The sequence below is a fragment of the Ambystoma mexicanum genome, chromosome 1p, assembly GCF_040938575.1.
Source record: "Ambystoma mexicanum isolate Mex_15411 chromosome 1p, UKY_AmexF1_1, whole genome shotgun sequence".
NCBI lineage: Eukaryota > Metazoa > Chordata > Amphibia > Caudata > Ambystomatidae > Ambystoma > Ambystoma mexicanum.
Genome location: NC_090921.1, coordinates 1138980 through 1157997, shown reverse-complemented (window position 1 = coordinate 1157997; position 19018 = coordinate 1138980). Strand labels below are relative to the sequence as shown.

The window sequence follows — 19018 nt, the reverse complement described above, 5'->3', positions numbered from 1 at the left end:
TCACATTTGCACACATGTCAAACACACACACACACACACATGTATGCCATGCACGTACATGAAGGTGGAATAAGCATCCATGTGTCACACTCCAACCATGCCATAGTACATACACATAAATGCTGACATGTGTGCATCCCCACATGCATTCGTGCATCATGCATTTGAACACATACACCATTGATGTGCCTCACACATGACTGGACTCACATGCGGCAGGCTCATGTCCCTGCACATGCACATCCATACATGGGCCTTTCAAGTCATATGTCCAAGCTGCACACACCTGGCACACCTCAACATGCACTGCGTCCAATCAGTACACATGGACACTTACCACTCGACTCCGGACGGGTATGCCTCTCAAGGGCCTGGTGGTGAAGCGCTGGGCGTATACATTCCAGGACCCTCGTCTGGTCATCGGTAAGGCGGACCCGGCACCCCTCTGCATCCGCTGTCTCCAAGAGGCACCGGGACTTCTTGAGGGTCCTGGACATGAAGTCCTCCCAGCGCTTCCGGACGTGTCGTATGTCGCGGGCTGCCACCCCCTCCACGTTGATGGCAGCCATGATGTGCTTCCAGATCCTCTTCCGTCCATCATTTTCGGCACGTGGTCTTCTGAAGAGGGCACCATAATGCACCAGGACTTGCTCCACCAGGATACCAACTTCTGCCGCACTGAAGCTGGTAGCCCTCTGCCTTTCTGGCTGGGGGTTGCCAGTGGTGTCCGATGGTGTTTGCCCTGACATGGCAACCCCCGAGGCAGGTGTGGGGGGGCAACTGGGTCCTGGTGCTGGGCTGTGGAGTGATGGAACTGTAGTCGGGAGTCTGCTGTTCCAGCAGGGGTGCTCACTGCAACTGGACCCCTGCAGATGGCTGACATGCAGGCACCAGATAGCAGGGCACTTGGCCAGCAGGCAGGCAGGCAGCAGCAGATGGCTGGTGGGAGTTGGCTCAGGGCTCTGGGGGGCAGGAAAATGGCCTTCTGGGCAGGAGCGTGGTCTTCCGTGTGTTGTCGTGTGGCCAGCTTGATACGGACTGATTTGGCACGTGAAAAAACTGCACGTCAGCGTGTAATTCGAGGAAAGGCCCTTAGCGTGTAAGCACATCTGTGACATAACACGTGTGGGCGGTCCCCTCATCACGAGTGCATAGTGATTCAGCACGTGAAAAAACAGCACGTCCGCGTGTTAATGCGTGTAATTCGAGGAAAGGGCCAAAGCGCGTAAGTGACGTGATGCGGTCAGGCTTTTCCCTCAGTACGGGTTAAAGGGGAGTGGGGCCAGCAGTTCGCTGTACGTGCCTTTTGTGGAGACCGACTTGTGTTGGTACTTCTGGTTGTTTCGCGCGCCATCACAACTTCACAGTGGATCGAGGACATATCTCTTCTATTGGCAGGGTTATTGGCTACGCGTGTTTTTCCTTATCACGCTAGTCTGACAGTGAGTCGCGCATGCTATTCTTCCCACTGCGGGTGCCCCTGTGTATCGCGTACCCGTTTTCGAGGTCATAGTAGCCTGCGTTTCCCACGTGTATGGGTTTTTCGTGTCCCTGGGTGCCACCGCGTACTGCGGGAGGTTAATTCCACACAGGTGGGCTACCAGGGGTTGCCTGCACGGTTTTACTACAGTTTTGGGGTGCCTGAGCATTGTGTGACCCGTCACTTTATCACTGGGGTCACATACAGCCTTGCAGGTGCACAAGGGTGCTGTTAACATCTTGTATCCCACCCCCTTCACCCCAATTGCCCAGGACAATTGTCATGTACACCTCCCATTGGCACTACTCGATCTGTGCCGGCACTACTCCATCTGTGCCATGGTTGGGAGGCCACGAAAGGTGAGGAGCGCCTCAGCTGGGCATACTCCATGTGGCGGGCGTGGTCAGGGACATGGCCGGGATGACCAGGGAGTAGGGGGACTCCAGGGTGTCCACGGTGGCTGCAGAGGGGGAAAAGGCAGGGATGAGCCACTTCGGCACGATGTTGTGCCACATGTTGGTGTAGTCATGCCCCCACCCCCTGTGGTTACGGGAGATGCAGCTCTTGCATCTGGCACTGGCGCCCATGTGATCCGACAGTCCGTTTCATCGACTGCCACGGGCCCAAGGGTAGTGGTAGCTGTAGGTGCAGCTGTGGACACCATCAACCAGGCTCAGGGTGGGCCTGCGCATGCTGTGTTGCACCTGAAGAGTCCCTGGATGATTTCCAGGAGTTCAGGAGGCACAGGGTAAGTGCACACAGGGCTGCCCTGACTGAGGCACATGTCCCTGGGGCAGTATTGTCATCTGCTGCCCGAGCAGCCGGGTGTTGGCAAGTGCATGGGCAGATGCAGCCAACACCACCCCAGCTGTGAGTATAGCATCCAGGACAGTCCCGGTCAGTGACCTTAGCACAGCAGATGTTGCTGCGCAGGGTCAAGTCAGGGGTACCCAGCAGCCACCGAGGCAAGTCAGGGCTTCCATCCTTGTTCCACCTGCCACTCCCTTGGTTCAATCCACCAGTGCCACTGCCCATACTGATCAGGGTGGCATTTGCCAGTCAGGGTCCGGACCACTGTCCAAGAGGAGGAAGGTTGCACCTGCAGTAGAGGCTGGGACCCCAGACACAGCTCCGGCCTCCAGCACGTTGAGGAAGAAGCCTTTCTGCATGCAAGAATTGGACTTCCTTGTGGACTACTTGCGGGAACACAACCGTGATATGCTAGTTGGGCCGAATTGTCACACTACGGCTGCCCATCGTATGTCCCACTGGAAGCATGTTACGGATTGTGTGAGTGCATTTGGACATGAGGTGCGCACAGCTCAAGAGTGCAAAAAGCGTTGGGATGACCTCCGACGCTGTGCTAAGGTGAAGCGTGCCTCCAATTATGCCATGACTGGGTTGACTGGCGGTGGGTCACCAGCTCAGGAGGAAGATCTTACTCCGCACGAGTCGATCGTAGCGGAGTTAATACTGGCAGAATTGTACGAGTGGGAGAGATGCTGGACTTTGATGCCCGGTCCAGTGAGTGTTGTCACGTGTTTGTCCAGACCATGGGCCTCATTACGACCCAGGCTGTAAGTTACCGCCTGGGTCGTACCCTTACCACCATGGTGTAAACTATGTTTACACCATGGTGGATGGCGGATTTACCGCCCCATTCCAAGGTGAGTGGGGCGGTAAATCCCCATTTCCCATTTTACCCTTCCCCATTCCCATTTGTGCCCCATAGGGCATAATGGGAGTGGGTAAGGCGCTAATTACGCCATCGTAAATTACGGTGGCGTAATTAGCACCATGGTCCCTTAGCGCCATGGATTTTAACGCCTGCAAAAAGCAGGCGTTAAAATCCCCATGGCGCTAAGGGACCTTGTAATCAGGCGTTAAGGGTCGGCACCGTTTACGGCGCCGTTAACCCCTCAACGCCTGACTTGTAATGAGGCCCCATGTGTGGTTTGCTTGTGTGATGTGTTGTGCTTGACTGCCACTACATGTTATGTGTACATGGTTTTCATGTGCGAGTCATGCAATGCTTCACTGATGTGTGCCGGCTGTGCAGCATGCTGGACATGTAGAGCAGACCGGGACTGTCCTCATCACCACACTTGCAACCTACTCCCATGCTAGTCACCCGGCTGCCCCTCCGGTGCATGTTCCAGCTCATTGGCCCTTCTGCATGTAGCCTGGGGTGTCTTTCCACTCAGCACTGGGACTACGTCATCGCATAACTGACGTACATGTGTGTTCTGCCTGCATGCGGGTACTCCACGTAGGCATGCACCCTTGCCCCTCCATCCTCCTGCACCCCAATTTCACCATGACACTGGTGGGTATCATGATGGAGTACTGCAATGGCCTGTTCAATGCTCCTGTGTACATGCACACTTCCCCCTGTCAACCTGCCAGACACATACAGTGGGGTACATTCTTTGTCCTTGATGCAGGGTGTCTCACTCGGACTGTGCAGATGGCAGATGCTCCGCAGGGACATTAGTGCCCATTCATGCTCCATGTGCATTCCATGCATGCCCCTATGTGCCCTTGCCCAGATGATCATTGTAGTACGTGTCCAGGATGACCTACATTTAATGGCATTTGATCATCCATTCCATGCCCACTCTGGCTCAGTCCTGCATCACGCACATGTTTAGGGTGTCACAGTCTGTGTGGGGCACAGGCCTCCCCCTGTTTAAGGCCCCCTGCCTCTGTTCAACTGGTGTAGTGGCTTCTGCACACATGGGTGCACTACTGAGGGTTCATCATGTGTCCTGCTTACTGTCCCATTCTCATCTGCTGTGTTGTCAGTTGACTCAGATGATGCAATTGACGCTAGTCAACACTGTCTGCCAATACACAGGTCTCTGGTCACCCTTTCGCTGACATGCAATGCCTCCCTGCATTTTCACTTAGGGGGGGGCTTGCTTGTAGCCATGCAACCCATTGCATGCACATTGCATGTGATACCTGAACTTGCCCTTACACTGCCTTCATGTTTATTGATAGACATCATAATGTGCTTGTTCATGTAGATAGTGGGTAACTTACACATGTTCTGCACTGCATCAACCCACTTCTGAGCCATATTACACCGTTCTACATGCCTACTCACTGCTGCAATGTGAAAGTGACCTGGCATGTATGGTCAGATTTTCATCCCTTCTCTGTCATGAATGCCACGGGCACAGGTGCATCCTGTGACACATGTACTCAGCATTGGAACTCCCTAGGGGTTGTTTAGCAAAGTTGATTGGTCAATCTGCGGTCTATAACAACTGGCATAGGGCGCAGATTGCATGTAGCCTGCCAATCGGGTTGTAATGACTGTGGAGCTGCCTTCACGTGTGTATGTGTACACATTCACATGCATCAAAGCAAGCAGAGTTGTAGCTGCTTGCTTTGCTGTATTGGATGCTGTTCATGTTCACAATACAGGTGTATGGGCAAAGGGGTGTTTTTTAACGCTTTCACATGTACATATGCAAGCAGCTTCAACGTTGGGTAGTGCAACATTGCGGCTACTCACATATGTGTGTGTGAAAGTGTTCATTTACACATGTGTCTGCCGCAGCTTTTTAGTTGACTGACTAACATGTAGTTGATTGATGTTAATGCTGGTGAGATTTCAGCATTGCGCACGTTATGTTCAACTGGCATAATCCTGAAGGTGCACTGTGGTGCAGTATGTGTGCGCCCAGGCCCACTTTGCTAATATGGTGGGGCCTGGCCATGAAGATTTTACACAAGGAATGATGGAATAGGGCACATTCATAGCACAATGTGCTCAATCAGGCCCTGAGGGGTGTTGTGGAGGCTTCATGTCCTGCAGCTCGGACCGTACTGGGCGTTATGGTCCCTAATTCCTGGTTGCAGGCACTTACTTTGCTTGGGACATTCACTATATCTACATGGCCCATGACACCCAGTACGGGCTGAGCTGCAGATGGATGAAGCTATATTGGTGATGATGGTTTAGTGATGCATGTGTACATGCATATTACGTGTGTCATTGTGTGTTTGGATTCACTTGCAGCACTGGTCAATTTGTAGTTCAGACATGCTTATGGTATGTGCCATCTCTTTGTTGCCATCTGTTTTTTCTGCCTGTGACATTGTTACCTGACCGAGGTGGTGTCTGATGGAGGTGATATACTACATTTTGTACTTGTGTAGGCTTTGCTATTTAGACACATCCATTTCTGCTTTTGGGATGTGCTTGCCTACCAATGCCACTGGATGCATGCCAGGTTCTCATTTGTGTGTGACATGTCTGCTTCATGTGTTGGCTGTCGATGTGATGTCTGTGTGTGTGGGTTATGTGCTTCTGACTTGTGTACTCATGTTTGTTTTTTTCCCCTTTTCAGATGATGACGCAATGGAGCCAGAGGATGGTGTTGTCATGCCAGGCACAGGGTTGCTATCACACCAGCAACCCGGCACAAGTGTGGGTCGTGGGGTGGTAGACCACGAGAACCCACTTTTGTTACAGACCATCGTTCTAGGGCTGGCAATGAGTCTAGTCCGGATGATCACTCTGACGATAATGTCGAGTTGGATGTGCGTCATGTCCATTCATCAATGGTATGTGATTCTGATGTAGACGCTCCTCTGTCCGCGACACCTGCACCGAGGGGCCAGACGGTGGTGGGACCTCTGCCTGTGGTGGATCGGGGCGCACGGTCACACTCCACACCAGTTGCTGATGTACCTGGGGTATCACGTCAACGGAGGAATGTAGTCCTGCAGCCGCGGGCGATGCCAACCCAACAAGGACCGCGGCTCCTTGGGCCCCGTGGGTGTCAAGCCCAGCAACGCGGTGGCCGTGCGCCACCGGGGTATACTGAGTGGGAGCAAGCCATGGTTGCCAATTCCGAAGAACAGGGGGCAACAATTGATAATATCACTCAGAGCTTGGAACATGTGGCCCAATCCGTGCTCCCCCTGCTAGGCAGGTGGATCTCCAGCAGCGGGCGGCACAGTCCAGGGCCCGCTCGCTCAGGCTGGGCATGGCGGCCTCAGACAGGGCACGCCGGGCTGAAATGGTGTCTCTGCGTCAAGCAATTGCTGCTCACGCAGAGGCACAAAGGGAGGCCCTGAGGGATGACCATCAATCCCTCCGATCTACTCTGGGTGTGCTCTTGATGTCAAGGCACCTTTTGAGTCAGAGGGTGAGGAGGATGACGATTTATTTCCCACACGGGTCGGGCTGTGCAGGCATTGAGCCCATGGAGATTTTTTTTTATCTCAACTTCATCGCATGTGGGTGTTGAGGTGCACCCTGTACCTCCGCCCTCCTGGGTGCCTTCCTCCCCCCCCGGGTCGTATGTGGCCATTTTTGATTGTTATAGTCAGTTTAATTTGTTAATATAGTTTAAAATTGCTTGTCTATTGTCCATTCATGTGACGGTGTGGTGCTTTGTGACTTTTGAAAGCATCCACTGTCTGTTCCAGCTGAGCCATTTAAGCTTGTCTCGTGTATGTGTTTGCAGCTTGGGGTCCTGACTAACATATCCCACTCCTGCTTCCCCTATCCATGGGCTCACAAGGATGGTTCGGTGCTACAACCATTTAACAAGGGCATTGGACTTTCGTCATATCTGTGGCCTATCTGCTGCTGTACTACCTGTGTTAAAACCCCTAGTGGGGAAAATGTCTGCTTTCTCCACGGCATGTCTGCAATCAATTTTGGTGAGTACATCATTGATATGTCCATTTATTGATGTTGATTGTGATGCATGTTCTTTTCTTGCCTGTATATGTGCTTGATGCACTTCATGCTGTAGACAGTAGCCTGCACACTTTGGCTGTCAAAGTCACACTGATGGTGGGAGGAGGTCGGATGTAGGTCTCAGACATGGCCCAGTGACAACCAACATGAAGAAACACACACAGGAAACTTGCCAGCCTTTTATGCCCTTTCTGCAGGAAAATGAGCCTACAGACTACCTTTCCCAGCAGACACGGGGCCAAGAACTACAGAAACCTGGCCACGTTGGGTGGTTCCCACGTGCGCATGAGTGCGCAAGCAGAAGCACAGGGCTTGTGCTCAGATGTCCGACAGAAGCAGATGTGTTTCCAGGAGCTCCAAGCAAGGTGAGCAGCACGAGGGGCCACACCCCAGCCGAACTTCCTCCAGGCCCCTCACACATGCATGCTAAGTAGCGCCAGTGCTGGGGAGCTTGGCCAGGCATTGAGGAAGAAGCGCACAGTACAGCTAAGCTGCATTGAGGACCAAATGCCAAGTGGCTTTACAAGTTGTCAGGGTACACGCAGGAGGCGGCACCCATATCCTCGACTCCCCCCTGCTCCATAGAGGCTGAGTTATTAGCGCAGTAGCGTTCCTATCCAGAAACTAATACAACTCCCGGGGGCACCCAGCGACGCACAGACTTGAGTGCAGTGCATATCATTTGCATATGCAAATTGCCACATGCGCTACCTATTGAAATCCGCGGCTGGCAGAACACGACTTGTACTGAAGTCGCACCTCGCCACATGCGTCTAGCAGCTCACCCAAGGACCATTCTATCATCTGTGATTCTTAACACATTGTTCTTCCATTTACCGCGGGGCCACGTGCGGCTGCCTTATCGCATTGACAGTGTATGAACCACCACGGGGGCAAGGAAAAGTATACGAACAAAGCAGCAGACAAGAGTGTTTGTTTGGGCAGGAGTCACTTAGTTTGAGGCTCGAATGATGTTGTGTGTGTGGTGAAAACCCACACAGAATAGTAACTCACGCTCTCTTTGCAGCATTGAACTGCTCCTGTTACCGGACCTGAGAGTGCGCAGGCAGAAGGCCAGCACTCACCCCAGAGATAAGTCTCTCTTTGGCTTGCATTTGTCCCATTTTGTACAATGTGCATAAAGAACATGGTTTCTCTGATTGAGTATGTGTTATTGTCAATAGTTGTATTTTGTATTTTGCCTACTTTCCCTTTGCCCATCCACCTCCCCTCTCCTGCCCCTCTTTCTGGTTATCCTGAATAGCGATGCCTATCCAAACAATGCATCCCTGACCCTCTTTCCCCACCGAGGTCTCGGAGGCCTGTGTAAGTTTTACCTTGCAGGCGCCCAGACCGCAGAGGGGGTGGTTGGTTCGTGCCACTCCTGCGCCTGGAGACCAGAGCTGTGACACTACCCATCAGTTGTTGCATTCCTCATTGATTATTGTGTACTGAAAATGCTGTTGAACCATTGTTGAACTGTGGTACCTTGGTTGTTCTCTCATTCTGCTTGGACATGTGCTTGGCCATTTTCAGCAACTTCAAGTCATCTACTGGAGACTCCTCCAGGGTTTTTCGGTGGCTACAGGCTTTTTTCCCTGGTTTGGGGGTTTGGCTCTTTGGAGTTCTCTGCGATTTGGTATTTTTACCAGTCAAGGTGGCCTCTGAGGGGGCCGGACCCTATTTACACCCAAGGTAGAACATGGAAAACAAGGGGCAGGGGGATCCTGAAGCCAGGTAGACTAGAACGAAGAAGGCTACAGACCCCAGACACAGTTCTTCAGAAGGTCATGGTGATGTGTAAATGAGGGAGGGCCTTTTGTTGTTGGACAGTATGCTTGGGCTACAGTGTTTGGGCACTCTCTGACAGTGTCATTGTGGGGTGCTATGTACATGTGTTCTGCTGGTCAATGGCTGTTCCTGTGTTGTTTATTTTTCAGGTGTCAGGGGATTGTTGTGGTTTGACATGCTGGGGAGTACACATGGGCAATGTTCACATGTGATGCGTACAGGACACTGAGGGTCACTTGATTTCACATGCATGTATTGAGTGCATGTCCCTACTGACACACACACTTACACAATGCTTCACCACACATACAATCACCCTTCCATGCCCACATGTGCACACAGATTGCCTTCTCTGTCATGCTGTGGCCCTGCAGCGCATGATCACTTACCATTTGGGGATTGCGTACATGCGTCAATAGGTTATTTTTGTTGCTTGTCCTTTTTATGTGATGCTCAAGGTGTATCCCCAACACAATGGCTGCTCACTGTGCTGTGTGCTGAGCAGTGTGTTGCAGGAGACACACACAGCACACGGGTTAGGGATTAGCGGATTTGGCTTGGCCAATGTGCATGAGAACAGGCATTCAGTCTTTTGTTGATGGTACCACTGGTGGCATGCATTTGTGTATGACTTTGTATGTGTGGGAGGTTGTTGGTCAGTCATTTCATCTGATTCCATGTCAGGTGTGATTGTCTCAGGCCTCTTTTCATTTATCACTTGTCACATCGTATGTAATTGGTCATGTGTTGGCCTTTTGATGTTGCGTGCCATGTCATGGTGTGGCAGACAAGGGTGATGTGGGTTGGGAGGGTTTGGGTGACATACCAGTGATTGTCATGGCCTGGTTTGCAGGGGGGTGGTGTGATACACACCTTGCATGTGTTCCTTTTGGTCACACAGGATTGGTTTTGTTTAAGTAGCTAGGGATGCACACAATGTAGCACTTCCGTGGCAACATTCTCAGGGTGGTATGGTTGTGACAGTTGACTGTCTGTTTGTCATCATCGGTTGTCACCTGGTATCTGCCAGGCCTGCGTGCACTCCGCAGGGGTGGGAGTTTAGGTGAAAAATGTGGACACAAGCTGGGTCCGGGCCGCCTCGCCACGTGCCCATTCCCCTCCCATGGGCAGCGCCTGTGCCTGTGGTTGGGGATGTGGGGGCACCACCATGTCCACCGGTACATCCCGCCGTGTTGCAACATTGTGCAGGACACATGCTGCCACAATGATCCTGCACACTACTGGGGGTGCGCATATAGTAGCTGGCCGCCAGAGCGGTCAAGGGAGCGGAAGCGTGACTTGAGCACTCCGAATGTGTGCTCCACTATGCCCCTGGTTGCAATATGGGCAGCGTTGTATCTTACCTGGGGTGGTGTGGTGGGGTTCCGTATTGGCGTCATCATGTGGTTGCTCAGAGGGTAGGCACTGTCCCCTGGGGAGGTTAGGATGGTTGTCATTAGTTGGGTTTGTGTATTTGTCTGTGTGTGACATGCATGCATGTACGCAGACATTTGTACTCACCAATGAGCCATGTGTCGCTGTGCTTCCCAACTTCCAGGTCCCGGCTCAGGGCAGACATTCTGTAAATGAAACTGTCATGGGTAGACCCAGGATAGTTTGCATAGACAGAGGTGATGATTCCATGGGCATCGCATACAACCTGTACGTTGATGGAATGCCAGTGCTTTCAGTTTTGATAGATGTGCTCAGTGGCCCTACGTGGATTTAGGGCCACATGGGTGCAATCTATGGCACCAAGCACTTTGGGGAAGTGTTCCACCCTGTAAAAGTCCTGGACCACGGCCTGCGTTTCTGCGGGTGTTCTGGGCATGTATATGTGCCTGCAGACTGAGGGGGGCGCAGTCATGTTTGCCAACACCTGGTGTAGGCAGCGTGACTGCGTGGCCTGTGAAACACCCCCGACTATGGCAGTTGTCCGCTGAAATGACCCAGTGGCCAAAAAATGCAGGACATTGAGCACCTTCTCCAAGGGGCTCAATGCTTGGGAGCACAGGGTGGGTAATGTTAGGTCATCTTCCCATTCCCTGACCAGGTCTAGGATGATACGAGGTGGAAACCTATACCTGCCATTGACCTGGTCATCAGGCATCCCAAAAAGGCTGGTCTGGGGCAATAAAATGCGGGGCATGGCTATTCTCCTCCTCCTGCGGTGTCCCACGATCAGTACTGCGATGAATGGGGCATTCATCGTAGCTGTATATACGTGTTTGTTGTTTGCGCATACTTTTATACCGCACGCGGGGACGCTTCCGTATGCCTTCGTGTGGCAGACGTGTTGACGTCTGTGCGCGTCTTTTGGCATGCGCAGGTTTCTTGTATTCGATTCCATGAATACGTGCTGTTCGCGTGCGTGTGGGCGTTCTGTGTATTTCCCTGCTGTACTTCCCCAGTTACGCTTTCTTTTTCACACGTTGTTCCCCATTCCGCATGTTCCGCCCCGTGTTCTGGTGATAGAGAAGTGCCTAGGTAGTCCCAGCACGGCTCTGACGGCGTCATTTTGAGTGATCTGCAAGGCAGCGATATTGCCAGCAGAGGTGCCTGCTAGAAGACTGTTGCAATAGTCTAACCTGGAGTTTACGAGGGCAGATGCGAGAAGAGACATATTGCTAACAGATAAAAATGGACGCATTACGCACAGTTGCCTATTAATCCAGCTGCATGATGCTCGGGTTTTGGCCACATGTGGGCGCATGGAGAGGTCAGCGTCAATAGTAATGCTGAGGGTCTTAACGCTTTGGGCCACTGGAATGGAGACATCGGCAATCATAAATGATGTGACTAGATCCGGCAATGAGGATCTCTGTTTTATCGGCATTCAATGCCATAAAGTTCTGACTCATCCAGGAGTGGGTGATGGAGTAGATGGCAGCAATGGCTTTAGAATCAGTGGAGTAAGAGCCTGAAAGTTCGAGGATGACCTGGGTGTCATCAGCGTAGTTGGTATATAAGACACCCAGGTCATCGAGCAACAGGAGCATAGGGAGAATGTAAATGTTGAAGAGAGTATGGGACAGAGAGCATCCCTGAGGAACACCGCGGGTGAGCAGGGAAGGTATAGAAGATGAATTTTGGATCACCCGGGGACCGAGAAAAGAGGCTAGCCATTGCGTCATCAGGTTTATGCAGCCGACAATTGTTTGTAATCTTGTTGCCAGTAATGCGTGGTCTACTAAGTCAAACGCTGTGAAAAGATCTAGCAACATCAAAAGGGCAGGATGGCCACGGTCAATGATGGATCTGAGATTTGATTTTAAATCTAACATGGCAGTTTCTGTGCCAAGACAGTATTATGTACTCTCTATTCCGTCTGTCTGTGTCAAAATTGCCCCGAGGCTCATGTTGTCCGCATCAGTAGTGATGACTGTGTATTTTCCCTGCTTGTAGTTGTGCAATGCAGGCACATTCATTAGCATTTAATTTATGTATTCAAACTCTTCCTCACAATGTTCATCCCGTACAAATGTTACGTACATTCTTACTAAGTTCTACATTACAGCTGTGTGCTTAGCAAAATCCTTTCAAACTTTGAATAGTATTCACCATTCCCAGAAATGCCTGTACTTGATCTTTGCTCTTGGTGAGGCTTTATTCTTAATTGTCTCACTAAATGTCTCTTGGGCGATATGCCCCTTTCCAATATGACATGTCCCAGGTATTAAAACTCCCCCCTGTTTATCTTGAACTTTTAATTGCTTAAGGTCATGCCTGCCGCATGTTGCTTCTTCAGTACCCCATTGACCCTCCTGTTATGTTCCTCGATAGTCTCTACATATACCAGAAGGTCATCCTGGAAGAGCACAATACCTTCATCGCCATCAAAAATCCTGTACATAATGTTCTGGAAGACTGACGTGGCAGAATTAAGTCAGAAAGGCATTCTCTGTTACTGAAATAATCCTTCTGGTATTATAAATGCAGTCAGACCCCTCAATTATCTCTGGAGTGTTACCTGGTGCTAGACAGAGGTTAGATCAAGGATTGAAAACACCCTTGCTGGGCCTATGGTTGATAGTAACTCCTAAATGTTTGGCAAAGGGTTTCTATCTGGGATGATGCATTTATTAAGTTCTCTCATGTCAAGATACATTCTTACGTTTCCTGAAGTTTTCCACACCACCACCAATGATGACACCCATTCTGATGCATCTGTGCTTTCTATCATTCCTTTCTCTTGCAATTTCTTACGCTCTGCTTTCACCTCATCCGTCATGGAAACTGGGATATTGCGCATCTTTTGTGTAACTGCTTTGGATCCCTCCTGCATCCTTATTCGATGTGTGAATCCACTTAAGCAACCTACATCCTCCTTGAACACCTGCTCATGCATTTGCAGTAGATCCGGTGAGCCCATTTCTGTCGTCAATATGGCTTTTTCCGCATTGGAGTCTAGTTTTTTTTCTAATTTCTTTTGGTGAGCCCAACTCTGGAGTGGCAACGATCCTTTCTTCGAAATATATACCTTCACTGTTGCTTCTGTCACACAGTTGAATCAAATAATTGTATTTAATGCAATCAACTGTTACAAATATAATAGTTAAATGTGCAATCCAGTATAAGTTTATGGGCTTTTTTATGTTTGGATACTGCAGGGATCAGTATGATGATGTCAAAGTAAAAAATAATGGCTGTAACATTCTGCTTTGATCAAACTCTAAATCTCCACTCAGTTCCCCTCATGATTGTCAGGTACTACTATAACATGTGATACTGATTTAGACAGCTGGTAGCGTGGCCGAGCGGTCTAAGGCGCTGGATTTAGGCTCCAGTCTCTCTGGAGGCGTGGGTTCGAATCCCACCGCTGCCAAGGTTTTTTTTTTTTTTGAATGCCCGTTTGGATTTTAAACTTTCAACCAACGTACCGTTTCCGAACTTTCAATTTTTTTTCACACTCTTCCACTGACCGATTTCCCTACAGTGACCCCCCCTTACGAATTTCCTATACAATGCCAGCACACCAGCAAAAAAGTGTATTCGACCCAACCGATTCGTTTTTAAAATCCTGACATTTTTTTCTTTGCTAACGGGGCACAACGTCTAGTTGGCTTACTAGAATGTGATAGATTCTGGGTAATTATTTGCATGAAAGAAACACCAAAAGCAACAAGTCGGCAGACGTTTTTTCTATGATTTTCTATAGAGGATTTAGACTGGGGGAGACAGCAGCCGGTAGCGTGGCCGAGCGGTCTAAGGCGCTGGATTAAGGCTCCAGTCTCTTCGGAGGCGTGGGTTCGAATCCCACCGCTGCCAAGTAGTTTTTTTTTCTCCAATCTTCTACCCTTATTGTCAATGAACATTTTCATAGCTTTTATCTCAAGGTAGATGAATGGATGTTGGGGGGAGTACTAGGGCATGTTTTTTGAGCGCAGGGCAGGTGTGCCCTGGTCTCTGGTACTTCAATAATATGTTATAAAGACGTCCCCTTGTAATACGTAACCCTATTTATCCAACAGAGTCCCCCCCCACCCAAGCCTTTCCTTTTTATTATTATTTACATTTTATAATAAAGCAACCCCCGCTGCACGTGCAGCAATTAAGGCCTTAAAGTGAGTTGATTTCACAATGTGAACACATCTCGCTCCTGTCCTTGAGCCAGCCATTGTCCAGATTCCCCACATACTTTTTATCGCTGTGCTATCAATCTCGTTTAGTCGGCAAGGTATCTTTTACTGAATCTTAAAATTGTGCCAAGAGATTTTAACAAAATGGTGAGACACTGCCCTCTTGAGGGCGGCTGAAACACACTTCAATCCTCCTTATCGATGAACTAAAGGAGACCAGAACTGCCCCAAATACATTAGAAGAGTGTTAAGGCCTTTTGTCAGAGGTGTTGCTCCCTGTACATCTCTCGGGTTTTGGCCAAAATCTAAAACTGGCAATTATGAGTGGTGACAGTGCATTCAGATTCTGTTCCAAAACACAGTGGACAGTAGGTGTTGCCACGAGAGACCTAATACACTAAAATAAAATGTTATTGTCTTCAGTTCATAATGTATCATTCATATTTTTTAAATCTCTTATTTTCAAATCTCCTCCTCATTTTGTTGCTTCCCCCAACCCAACCTAAAACTATTTCACATTGTTAAGGCATACATGCCACCCCTCCTGATTTAGAAGGGAGACTCCCGATTTTACTATTAAAAATCTTGATATTTTCCCCTTCTCCCACCTAAAACAATTTTAACCCCAATACAAGCCTGTGGGAAAATTCATTTTTCCCGATTTCCTTGACAAAATCTACCTCCGAGGTGCTTCAAAATGTTGGCTTGTATGTTAAGGCACCACTTGCTTTTACTTTCGTTCTGGTGCTCACGTATATGTAGATGTTTGGCCAAATCAATGATACCTTGTAGGGCCTCAGCAGACGGAGAGACGGAATCAAAAGGTCTATAACTACTAATCAGTTTCTCCCATGGCTTCCCTGGGATATCTGTGAGGTTCATTGGCTTTTGAGCATCCCCACAAACACACGTTGTCACTGTTTTTACAAAGGACACAATTCCCCACTGTTCTTTCTATCTATATATCAACAACAGCCCCCCAGCAGTCGTTCATTATCCTCCTCTTCGTCTTCACTATCCCTTGATAACCTTTGTGTCCCATCTCAATCAAACGTTGTCTTATAACTTCAGGAGGTATGACATTGTCACCTCTTTTCAGTACATTGTTCTAAAAATACACTTTGGGGGTAATTCATAGAATTCGGTGCACAAGTGGCAGACGCGGCTGGCGCACAGAGTGCGCGTGCGGCAGTCTGCGCCAGCCGCATGTGCCAAAACCCATTTAGGCGTACAACGTATTCATAAATTTATACATCGATAAGCAGCCGTGGCACAGAGTGGCGCAGCGACCCTGCAGCAGCGCCAGTTACGCCCCCAACCCCGCCCTGTGCGCTAAAAACTTTGCACAAATTCAGTACATGGCGCAAAGGTCAGTGGACCAGCATAGAGCCCCCAACCACAAAAACGCGTGTAAAACTCCCCGCTCACCCCTCGGAATACACGTACCCCGGTTGTGCCAGCGAAATCGCATGTAAAACTCCCCGCGCACCCCTCCGAATACAATCCAATTTCTTACGCTCTGCTTTCACCTCATCCGTCATGGAAACTGGGATATTGCGCATCTTTTGTGTAACTGCTTTGGATCCCTCCTGCATCCTTATTCGATGTGTGAATCCACTTAAGCAACCTACATCCTCCTTGAACACCTGCTCATGCATTTGTAGTAGATCCGGTGAGCCCATTTCTGTCGTCAATATGGCTTTTTCCGCATTGGAGTCTAGTTTTTTTTCTAATTTCTTTTGGTGAGCCCAACTCTGGAGTGGCAACGATCCTTTCTTCGAAATATATACCTTCACTGTTGCTTCTGTCACACAGTTGAATCAAATAAGTGTATTTAATGCAATCAACTGTTAAAAATATAATAGTTAATGTGCAATCCAGTATAAGTTTATGGGCTTTTTTATGTTTGGATACTGCTGGGATCAGTATGATGTCAAAGTAAAAAATAATGGCTGAAACATTATACACGTACCCCGCTTGCGCCAGCGAAAACGTGTGGAAAAGTTCATGTGCATCCCCGGAATACACGTACCGCATCCCACGAAGAGCACGTACAGAGCGATGGAAACACACATGGGACCTTCAACCTGTGGCGAGGGAAAAGCCCGCGCGTGTTACGTCACAGACGCGCTTACACGCTAAGGGCCTTTCCTCGCATTACACGCTGACGTGCTGTTTTTTCACGTGCCAAATCACTCCGTATCAAGCTGGCCACGTGACAACACATGGAAGACCACGCTCCTGCCCAGAAGGCCGAATTACTGCCCCCCAGACCACGAGCAGCCTCCCACGATCCATCTGCTGCTGCCTGCCTGCTGCCACCGTGCCCTGCCATTTGGTGCCTGCACATCTGCCATCAGCAGTGGTCCAGTTGCAGTGACTACCCCTGCTGGAACAGAAGATACCTGACTGAAGTACCCTCACTACACAGCCCAGCCCCAGGACCCAGTTGCCCACCCACACCTGCCTCAGGGGTTGCCATGTCCGACACAACACCTTCCGGCACCAGTGGCAACCCCCAGCCAGAGAGGCAGAGGGCTACCAGATTCAGTCAAAAGGAAGTTGGTATCCTGGTGGAGAAAGTTCTGGGGCATTATGATGCCCTCTTCGGAAGACCACGCACCGACAATGATGGACGGAAGAGGATCTGGAAGGACATTGTGGCTGCCATCAACGTGGAGGGGGTGGCAGCCCGTGACATATGACACGTCCGGAAGCGCTGGGAGGACTTCAGGTCCAGGACCCTCAGGAAGGCCCGGTGCCTCTTGGAGGCAGCGGATGCAGAGGGGTGCCGGGTCCACCTTACCAACGACCAGCTGAGGGTCCTGGAACATATACGCCCAGCGCTTCACCTCCAGGTCCTTGAGAGGCATACCCGTCCGGAGTCGAACGGTAAGTGTCCATGTGTACTGATTGGACGCAGTGCATGCTGAGGTGTGCCAGGTGTGTGCAGCTTGGACATATGTCTTGAAAGGCCCATGTATGGATGTGTATGTGCAGGGACATGAGCCTGCAGCATGTGAGTCCAGTCATGTGTGAGGCACATCAATGGTGTATGTGTTACAATGCATCATGCGGAGCAGCATGCGGAACGCACACATGTATGCATGCCTGTGTCTGTACTTTGACATGTTTGTGGTGTGAGATATGTGTGCTGCTGTCATGGACATGCATGATGTACATGTCCGTGTGTCTGAGTAGTGTGTGCGCCATGGATGCATGACACATGTCCGTGACGATGTGTCCATTCACTGATACAGCCTAGTCATCCTTATATCCACTGTGTCTGGGGGTATACCGTGCCAAATGCATGACCCATGGTGCATGTGAGAATTAGCCCACCATTGGATGCAACTATGGTGCCTTGGACATGGATGGCAATGTATGTTGCATGTGCCATGCCTGTTCCTGCATGTGTGTTGCCTGCACTGACCCATGTGTTCTGGAGGGACATGATGGAAGTGACGTTTGACAGTGCCACTCATGTGCTATTGCTTTGTGTCTAGGGGACTATAGTTCAGTACCCTGATGCTTGTGTTCAATGTCTCCCTTTACACAGCGTCGAGTGAAGAAGAGGGCGGAGACGGCGCTTTGGAGGAAAGCGGCAGGGATGCCTCCACCGGTGACGCAAGGCCCAGTCACCCTGCCAGGAAATACCATCACCCGGGAGCGAGGGGACTGGTGCCGCATCTACCACTACGGCTGCAGCGGAAGGGGTGGATGAGCTCCCACAGGGGCTTGCAATGGCCGAAGACAGTGCAGAACCATCCAGGTTTGTGGTGGGTATAGAGGAGGAGGAGGCCGCTACAGAGCTGCACATGGGGCCCGGTGGGGGTGGTACCACTGGTGCAAGTGGTGCAGTCCAGGGGCAGGGGCAGGAGACAGCACAGGTCGCCGCGGAGGTGCCCATGCGTGTCTCTGTCACTGACACTGTAACTGCATCACCATGCACCAGCAGGAATGCCCCGTCCCAGGCCTGTCCGCAGGTAGGGGGGAGGTCCACGTCATCTGGTACTCCTCTACCTGCGGACGAGGGGACCCGTGAGCGGATGGAGTCCACCCTGATTGGTGTCACGTTGCGCACATGTGACATTCGTGATGACTTGCGTGCTTCCTGGGGGGACCACGCACGTCATCACGAAGTGGTGTATGCCAACATGGCCCAGTTGGGAGGGTCCATGGTCGGGGGTTTCCTCCATGTGTTGGCCAGTCTTGCGGCCCTCTCCTCCTCTGTGCACACTATACGCCAGTCGTTCTCCGTGCCGTATTCCGGGTCAGATGCCACCAGGGCCCCCTGTGGATCTGCCCCAATCAACGCATCCAGCCTGGTGGAGATCCCATCCCTGCTACAGTCTGGAGTCGGAGGTCCAACAGGGGTGGACACCCCACCAACTGGACCCCAGAGGATGGACGATGTGCCGGCATCATCGGGCAGGGCACGTG

General features: G+C 50.6%; 2 non-coding genes across 2 annotated transcripts; both read left to right on the top strand.

The window, feature by feature from the left end:
* The first annotated feature begins 13739 nt into the window (after positions 1-13739).
* Positions 13740-13821, top strand: TRNAL-UAG (transfer RNA leucine (anticodon UAG)). The gene has a single exon. It is a non-coding gene; the product is annotated as a tRNA-Leu (tRNA).
* A 361-nt stretch (positions 13822-14182) lies between these two features.
* Positions 14183-14264, top strand: TRNAL-AAG (transfer RNA leucine (anticodon AAG)). Its single transcript has one exon. It is a non-coding gene; the product is annotated as a tRNA-Leu (tRNA).
* Positions 14265-19018: the final 4754 nt, after the last annotated feature.